The sequence below is a fragment of the Glycine max genome, chromosome 1 (genome assembly GCF_000004515.6).
Source record: "Glycine max cultivar Williams 82 chromosome 1, Glycine_max_v4.0, whole genome shotgun sequence".
Lineage (NCBI taxonomy): Eukaryota > Viridiplantae > Streptophyta > Magnoliopsida > Fabales > Fabaceae > Glycine > Glycine max.
Window position 1 is genome coordinate 30418352 of NC_016088.4, and position 9828 is coordinate 30428179.

The window sequence follows — 9828 nt, forward strand, 5'->3', positions numbered from 1 at the left end:
ACGGCTCACAAATGGCAGTGAGCTGCGATATGAATCTGGCAATATAATTCAAGCGCCCCAGGAAACCTCGGACTTGCCTCTCTGTACGGGGTTCTGGCATCTCAAGGATAGCCTTCACCTTTTCGGGGTCTACCTCTATCCCTTTCTGGCTTACAATGAAACCAAGCAATTTCCCCGATTTGACCCCAAAGGTACACTTAGCGAGGTTCAACCTTAATTGATATTTCTTAAGCCTTTCGAACAACTTCCGTAGGTTGACAAGGTGTTCTTCCTCGGATTTAGATTTAGCAATTATGTCGTCCACGTAGACCTCGATCTCTTGATGCATCATATCATGGAACAAAGCTACCATGGCCCGTTGATAAGTTGCCCCGGCATTCTTGAGTCCAAAGGACATCACCTTGTAACAGAACGTCCCCCACAGGGTGACGAAAGTAGTCTTTTCCATGTCCTCGGGCGCCATCTTTATCTGATTGTAACCAGAGAAACCGTCCATGAAGGAAAATAAAGCGAAATTGACCGTGTTATCTACGAGGATATCGATGTGTGGTAAAGGAAAATTGTCCTTGGGACTGGCCCGATTCAGGTCCCGATAATCCACACACATTCGTACTTTCCCATCTTTCTTAGGAACTGGTACGATGTTGGCAACCCATTCTGGATACCGAGCGACGGCCAGAAATCCAGCGTCAAATTGCTTCTTCACTTCTTCTTTTATCTTCAAGGATGTTTCGGGCTTCATCCTTCTCAGTTTCTGTTTTACCGGGGAACACTCGGGATTTAGAGGTAATCGGTGTTGTACAATGTCAGAACTCAAACCGGGCATATCTTGGTATGACCAAGCAAAGATGTCTTGGTAGTCTTTTAGCAGGATTATTAATTCTTCACGGATAGGTGCGGTAATACCTGTACCTATCTTTATTTCCCTTTTTCCACTGCCAATTCCTTAGTCTACCAGCTCTGTTTCTTCTTGATGAGGCCCCATTTCTTGGTCCTCATGGGCGACCATTCTTTCTAATTCTGGGGGAAGTCCCACATCCTCGTTTCCTTCATCTTCCGTTTGATTCATTTCTTGCTCGAAGTCGATAGGCGGGTCCCAGGTATTAGTACCTTCGGGGGACTCGTCATCGGATCCGTCGTTTCAGAAAAAGAAGTAAACATGCAAATGAATGAGAATGGGTAGAGACGTAGGAACAGATGAAGAAAGATCCTTGTATTATAAAATCAACAACAAAAGACACAAAGCCTTAACAAAAGGAAAAACTCTAAAGCCTAGGCCCAACTATAGAGCTTTTAAAACCGTAAAGGTTTACATTATGCTCGTCGCGTAAATGCCGGGGCGTTCCTCCACTCGCCAATTTCCCAGCTGGAAATCAGGAGGGCATGGTCGTACCAAATCCAATGTACTCGGAACATCATCTTCGCATATTGCGAACACTTGACCTTTGTCTCCCAGACCCGCGCTTATAAAGCTTCTACTTATGTGGCAGGGCGGGCTTCCTTCACTTTCTTGTCTCCAACGCGAGCTTTGACCACTGTTCTTCCTTCCCGCGATGCTTCTTTTCATGTCCGCCTAAGTGGGCTTATAGCCTAAACCATACTTCCCACGATTTCCTTGGGTATTTATCAGGCTAGCTATGCCGTCGTTGTCTTTGCCTAAACCCATCCCGGGTTCATAACCGTTCCCTAACATAACTCGGGCCATCATTACCGCTGCATCGGACAGACAAGGCTGCCCAAAGAGGGAGTCCACGGAGGAAATGCTGACCACTTCAAAAGACTGGAAAGCGGTTTCTAACGATTCTTCTGCGGCTTCCACATAAGGCATGGAGGATGGGCAGCTTACCAAGATGTCTTCCTCGCCTGACACGATGACCAAGTGCCCCTCCACTACGAATTTCAGCTTTTGGTGGAGTGTAGAGGGCACAACTCCCACTGAGTGGATCCACGGGCGCCCCAACAGACAGCTGTAAGGGGGGTTAATATCCATTATTTGGAAGGTGACTTGACAGGTGTGAGGGCCTATTTGTACTGGGAGATCGATCTCTCCCCTAACCTCTCGGTGAGTGCCGTCGAAGGCACGAACCACCATTGAACTCGGCTTTAAGTGGGAAGCATTGAATGGTAACTTCTCCAAAGTGCTTTTAGGCATCACGTTTAAACTGGAACCATTATCGATGAGCACCTTGGCTACGATATGGTCCATACACTTGACTGATACGTGTAAAGCCTTATTATGCCCTCTTCCCTCGGCGGGGATTTCTTCTTCGGCGAAGGAAAGATAGTTGTTGGCAGTGATATTGTTGACCAGCCCTCCGAAACCTTCTACTGAGATATCTTGGGCCACGTGGGCCTCGTTCAGAACTTTTACTAGCAGAGCCCGATGAGGATCGGAGCTCATAAGTAACTCCAACAGCGAGACCCTGGCCAGGGTTTTGTTGAGCTGTTCGATAACCTTGAATTCGCTCTGCTGAATTATCGGGAGGAACTCGCTGGCTTCTTCTAGCGACACCTCCTTTTTACCATCCTTTTTCTCCGGGGGGCCCTTTGCCGGAATATCTTTATTCGAAGCGTGGGGTGCTTCGCCATCTTGTTCCTCTACCACTTTTCCTTTTCCTTTGATGTCTGCGGGTTGGACTGGTAGGTCCGGAGGTGCGAACACACGACCACTACGGGTCACACCACTCAGTCCCGTGATATTTGTTACTTTAGCTGACAGCGAGCTGACGTCAATGGCTTCTTCTTCCTTCTCCCTCGGAGGTGTATATCTCCACGGGACTGCATGGCTATTTTGGTACGGGAAAGGAACAGGTTTGGCTATTAAGGGGTGTCCGGGCTTTTGCGAAGCTGTACTTTTAGTGAAGTATATCACCAAGGGTTTGGGCTTCGCAACACTGCTCCCCTCCATAGACTGCATGCATATATGCTGCTCTTCTTTTCCTTCACTGCCGACTTCCAGTCGACCTTGATCTATCATCCGCTGTAACAATTCCTCTACTCCCAAACACGACTCCATGTCATGCAGCTCGCCGGAGTGTAGCAAACAGGAATCCTCCTTACACCCACTATGGGGAATCACACCTCCTTTTTGTAGGGCCTCAAAGATAAACCTTCTAGGGGTTGCCACATCCCTTAAAGGTTTAGACCTGTGCGGCCTATCGGACTCAACTGCATTAACCGCTCCCCCTCCATGATTGGCGAGCGGGTTGGTTCTCACATTGGGACGATCCTCTTGGAAAGTCAGCCATCCAACATCCATTAAATGTTGGACCTTGTATTTAAGGGCCAAGCATTTTTCGACGGAATGCCCCGGGACACCCCCATGGTACTTGCAAGTGGCGTTAGGGTCATACCACTTCGGGAAAGGGGGTTCGAGGACCCTTCCGGGAGTTACCACGGCCAAATGATTGGCTATGAGGGATGGCAGAAGATCTTCGTACGTCATTGGGAGTGGGGTGAATTCCGGAAATGGCCTCGGAGGGAAGTTCCTTGTCGTGTTGGAATTACCGGCCGATCGAGTCGTGTTCGGAGTTGGAACTTGGGGAGCTTCCCTCTGGGTAGGTGCCTTAGGCTGCACGGGTGTTGAACTAGAGGCGTTCCCAGTATGAGTCGAGAAGCTTGGGTGATGTTGCGCGTACTGATGGGTACCATGAGGTGTTTGCTGGGGTTTGACCTACGCGGGTGTTAAAGAGACGGCATGGGCATCTCCTTCCTTCCTTTTTGCCCCTGTTGCCCCGATTCTTTTGGCATTCGCATTTGTGGAGGAAACGTAATCAAACTTTCCTCTTTTCAATCCTACCTCGATTCTTTCCCCGGCAAACACTAGATCCGCAAAGCTGGACGGCATGTAACCTACTAGCTTCTCATAGTAGAACACTGGCAGAGTGTCTACCATCATGGTGATCATCTCTCTCTCAACCATGGGAGGAGCTACTTGTGCCGCCAAATCCCTCCATCGCTGCGCATATTCTTTAAAGGTTTCACCCTCTTTCTTGAACATATTCTGCAGTTGAGTGCGGTCGGGAGCCATATCAGAATTGTACTGATATTGCCTTAGGAAGGCAGTAATCAGATCCTTCCAAGTACGGATACGAGAAGCTTCCAAATTAGTGTACCACACTACCGCGGCTCCGGCTAAGCTATCTTGAAAGAAGTGTATTAATAGCTTTTCATCTTTAGAGTGGGCGCCCATCTTACGGCAGTACATCTTGAGATGGTTTTTGGGACAAGTCGTCCCTTTATACTTGTCGAAGTCCGGCACTTTGAACTTCGGGGGAATAACAACATCGGGTACTAAGCAAAGATCCGTCATGTCTGTGAACGGATAATCCCCAAATCCTTCTACGGCCCTCAATCTTTCCTCAAGGAGATCGAGCTTCCTCCTTTCTTCAGTTGCCGGAGGCGGCCCTTCCGTGGACAAAACTATTGGTGGTGCTGCGATGTTGGGTTGAGGCAACGTGCCTGGTGCCGGCCCTTCGGGGATCGGGGGATAGAACTCGACATCCCTTCGAGCATAGTCTTGAGGGTCTTTGTAGACTTCGTCGGGCTGCTGAGGAGGCTCTCTTTCATGGAAGGGAGAAGCAATGTGGCCCGCATCTTCTTGCAAGACGGGTGGTGAATAGTTGGGCGGCAATCCATAAGGGTAAGCCGCTCGGTTGTATCCCAGGTGAGGGCTGCCATCGTGCCCCAGTGTGTCCCTTCCCCGACCTACTATGTTTGAGGGAGGATGGTGAGTAGTTGCCAAGAGAATCGGGTCTGCTTCGGCAGCCGAACTGACAGCGGCGGCGGTGGCCGCGTTCTTCTCTATGAGCTGCTTCATACTTAACATGGCCTCCATCATGGAGGCCATTTGTTCTTTCAGAGCCGACATGTCGGCTTTCATCTGTTCCTGCGTCTCCTCTTGATCACCCATCGTTCTAGATTTGGATCTGGTGCGATAGGGATACCTTGCGGCGCGTTTAGTTATGGTGTTTTTCCCTAAAAAACCAAACGTGAGGAGTGGGTAAAGAAAGAAAATGCATGCTTGAGATGAAATGTAGGAGTGATTTGATTTCCACAAGTTTTTTGGAGTAGAAACATGGGACCAACTCATTTTATTTCAAAAAGGCAGTCGTATCTAGTCAAGGTCTGAGAGACCATACAAGTTCCCTAACGATTTCTAATTATGTGGGCCATTAAGTCTATCATATGCTGACAATAGCCGAGAAGCCCATGAATCTCTTCGGGGGTGGAGTAGGTGTCTGCCATCGCCTTGGCCTTGGCTAACAAGCGGGGAAGTTCTTGACTCCCGTTCAAGGTAAGAGCAAACCGATCCATCCACATGGTTGCCTCTTGGTGTAAAGAGTCGATCACCCTTCCTCTAGCCTCTTTTTCCGCGTATACTTAAGCATACTCGTCCGCGATTCTACGCTCGTGGGCCGTGGCTAGACCTAACTCTTCTTGGTACTTGGCGATGATAGCTAGCATGTTGGTCTCCGTCTCGCATAAACGCTGAGACAAGCTTCTTTTGGACCTTGAACAAGCAATTAACTCCTCTTTCAGAACCATGCTATGTGCTCGCGACTGGTCCCCTTCTTCCCTTCGCAACTTGAGTTCACTATTGCTACCCCATAGAGCTCCGCAAAATTTATTCCGACCATACTCTTCCTTGCGAGCCCTCTTGGTCTCTTGTTCAAGGGCTCTTGCGGTAATTGCATTCTCTTCCCGTAACCCGGCACACTCCTTCCGAACGTGTGTAGCGGCCAACTTGAACTTCTCCTTGGCAAGTTTTGCCTTTCCTAACTCGCTTTTGAGAGCTTGGACTTCTTCGTCCTCTTCCGGTGCTTCAAAACTCTCTTCGCTGACGACTTTTAACTTGGCGAGCCAATCTAAACTTCGTATATGAACTTTCAGCCATTCGTGGTACCCACCAATGATGCCATTACGAATGCCTCTAAGTTCTTGGTCTTTCCTTAACGGGGTTTCCCATGCCTTATGGTTTCTTTGTATAGACTTGGGATTTTGTGCGCCGAAATCCCTCACAAGGAAAGGAGACATGCTTTCTTCCATCGGTGCTCCCCTCATGGGGTACCCTAGTTGTCTTATAGCGAGCGCGGGATTGTAGTTAATACAACCCCTCGTCCCTACCAGCGGAATGTTTGGGTATCCTCCACATGAGAAAAGGACTCCTTCTTTTCCTTCCTTCCATCGGGGGAACCAACTGATTGTTCTACCTCCTATCCCGGCCAAAAGCTGGTCCCAATCTATTCTCCTCTTTTCAGTACACGAGCGATGGCTCAGGAGCGGACATGGATGTCTTGTGTCTTGTTGGAACAAGTGTGAAACCAACCAAACACAGAGGGCGGGCAAGCAACAGATGATCCGTGCACTACTCTTTTCGCACCTTCGGTCAAATGTGCCAAATAGATCTGACAAGACAGCTACCACCAGACTTTCCTTGCTATGGTGGTAGGCAAGGAAAGCATCGATTGCTGCTAGGTCCACCAAACCATCCACATTTGGAAAGAGGACGACCCCAAAAATTAGCAAAGCTAACACATCCATAAACGGGACCCAATCTCCTTGATTGGCCATACCCCTCGCCTTGTCTTCTAGGTACCCCCGTGGTAGGCCCGCTATGCCGTTTCGAGTCTGTTTTATGTGGTCCAAACCTCTCGCTGAATCCTTGACCACAGTTGCAATTCTGCTCAAAGAGGGGAGACACTCGGCTGAAAGATATGGTTTTCTTCCCCCGAGAGGACATCCTAGAATTTCCTCAAATTCTTCAATGGTTGGTACTAATTGGAAGTCTCCGAATGTGAAGCATCTCAAAGGCCGGTCGTAGTATTGGGTGAGTGATGCAATGGCTTCTATGGATACTTCTGCTAAGGTCAACTCTAAGATCTTTCCGTAAGTCTTGCGGAAAGCTTGCATTTGGAGAGGTTCCATCAACCGCCCTAATTCCTTGATGCTGGTGGTATCTAAGCTTTTAACCTTGACTTGGTAGAACCTCTTGCCGGTTTGTTTTGTTCCCATGCTTACTAAAGTGAGACAAAAAGCTAGTGCAAATCAAAACTCCGATATCTCATGGGTGGGATGGATGAATGCATGATGGAATGCATATGACACAGATGCAATCTAGAAAAGCGGGGGTCCAGGGAATTTGTCCCCTTCTTAGATACGACGTCTAGGGGTAGCAGAATGCCCCAACGCACGTTTTTAAGAAGGCGACACGGACCCTCCGTTGGTTTGTTTACAGAAGGGATCAAGACAGAACCCATATGCGATGCCTATGCAAAAGACACAATGCGGGAATGTACACAGTATGACAATATTTACTGAACATAAGCAAAAGGGTATATGATACTTATGCATGGCAGTGTGAAAAATGGCACGCAGCGTGTCTGCTCGTGCCCCTATTTAAGGGACCTATAAGGGAGAGAACTAACTAGGCATTTAGTGATAACCCCCAAGGTAGTCATATCTCTTTTGATGGTTTCTAGAGGTATTATCCTCTTTGAAGAACATATTGTAGCAGTAGGGACTACTAGCAACAATAAGTTTTCAAAGAGAAAAGCTCTAGATGAGGGTTCACTGTAATCAAGCAAGTCGGAGACCTAGCATGATCACAGATTCACCTCTACTCCTTATGTTCCCACGAACCCGGGTATAGGGCCCTTTTTCACTCACAGTGTGTGCAAATAGTGTTGGTGTTTTGTGTGCGTCAAATAAATAAATATTTACCTCATGCATACATTTAAAACGCACTAAAAGCAACAAAGAATTTATATACACAAGAACATAATGAAGGGAAACCAACAAAGGGGTAAGTCATGGTAAAACATTGCACAAGATTAAATGGCCTAACTCTCTAAAAACATGTCCCCAGTGGAGTCGCCAACTGTCGCAACCTACCCTTCGGCGGGAGGGCGACGCGCGACTCGCGGGATGCGTGTTCCACGAAAGGAATACGCGCGGAGTCGCCACCAACGTTTATTTGAGGAAAACGTCGGAAAAACCGGAAAAGACGCGATCTACGAACTTTTAAGTGAAAGGTTCGGGAGTTGTATTTACGCACGGGGAAGGTATTAGCACCCCACACGTCCGTCCCAAGGGACGGCAGCCTTTAATCGAATGTGCAAACATGACTTTGATTTTTACGTTCCCTTTTATGTCTTTATATCCTTTTTATATTTTTCCTTTTTTGTGGTCGACAAGGGTGTTTCCCTTTGCTCCTACGTATTCCTCAATTTGGGATGAGAAAATCAGACCTACGTAGTTCTTTCTTATCAAGTGATTCTTTTTTACTTTAAGAGGTGATCATTTTAAGGCGTTGGACCTTAAAAATGATCCATTTTACTTAGTGAGAAATTGAAATGACAAACTTCAAAAGCCTATTTTTATGGACGAGCTTGACTAGGCGAGTTGATTTTAGCCTTAGTTTCACTAGGCGAGAGAATAGGCAATTTAGTCCCTGAGATTGTAACCACTTTGCATATTAGTCCCTGACTTAAATTTTAATTCATAATAGTCCCTAACTTTACCTCCGTTATGCAAATAAGTCCCTGCTGTTAAAATCTAATTTCCTCCGTTAGTCAAATGTCTATTTGGCAAATGTAAGCATCCAATGTGGCAGGTTTGAGTCCAAGTCAGCAATATTATGTGGCAAGGCAAGGACTGAATTGAAAAATTAGGTTTAAAAGAAATCAAAAATGAAGTAAACCCATTTTCTCTTTCACTGTTGCTCTTCCCTCCCCTGCATTCTCGTGATTGAGGGTTCGCGCTTTTTGTCAGGTTGGTGGTTTCATTCAATTCGTTTGCATTGTTTTGGTGGTTTGATTTGGGGTTTTACATGTTCGAGGGGTTTCATTTGCGGCATTGTCTTCGCGCTTCGTAGGGAGGTTTATGATCGTTTATTATTTTCGTTTATGATGCTCTGCTTTTATAGATGACAATGTTTTTGGTTTTTGATTGTGTCTTCGCGGTTTTTGACAATGTCAATGTCTTCGCGCTTTTTGAGGTAGGTTTTTTTATTTCCTAATATCTGACCATGTTTGCGGTTTCTGATTGTGTAGAATGAATGATAATATAACTTTAGTATTGCACCATGGAGGAAGATTCACTCCACGTGCCAGTGATGGAAAGGTTGAATATATAGGCGGAGTGTAGAAGATCTTTGGTGTTTTGATGATGATCAAAGAGCTTAGAAATCAAGTGATAAAAGTGATCATAAATTCCGAAATATAGGGGGAGTAAACGCACATTTGGTGATAGCAAGTGATAAAAGTGATCTCAGGTATTGTATTGTCATCATCAAAAAGGGGGAGATTGTAGATGCAAATGTCTTTGGTGTTTTGATGATGATCATGATGAAGAAAAGCAAATGATGCAAATGATTCAAGAATACAAGCCACAACATCAAGATGATCACTAGTACATTAGGAAGGAAATTCCTAATTGATATAGCAAAAGGTTTGGCCAAGTAATGCATGTTAAAAAGTGTTTTTCAAGAGATTTACTCTCTGGTAATCGATTACCAGAGGATGTAATCGATTACCAGTGGCCAAAAATGCTTTACAACAGCTACTAAATATTTGAATTCAAATTTTAGACTGTGTAAGGTAATCGATTACCAGCAGTTAATAAACGTTTTAATTCAAATATTAAAGCCTGTAATCGATTACACAACTATTGTAATCGATTACCAGAGGAGATTTTCAGAAAATAACTTTCAAGGGTCACATCTATTCAAATGTTTTTATGAATGGCCATCAAAGGTCTATTTATATGTGACTTGGAAACACGAATACAGAGAGAGTTTTTGATTGCCCAAAAAGTTTTATCCTCTCA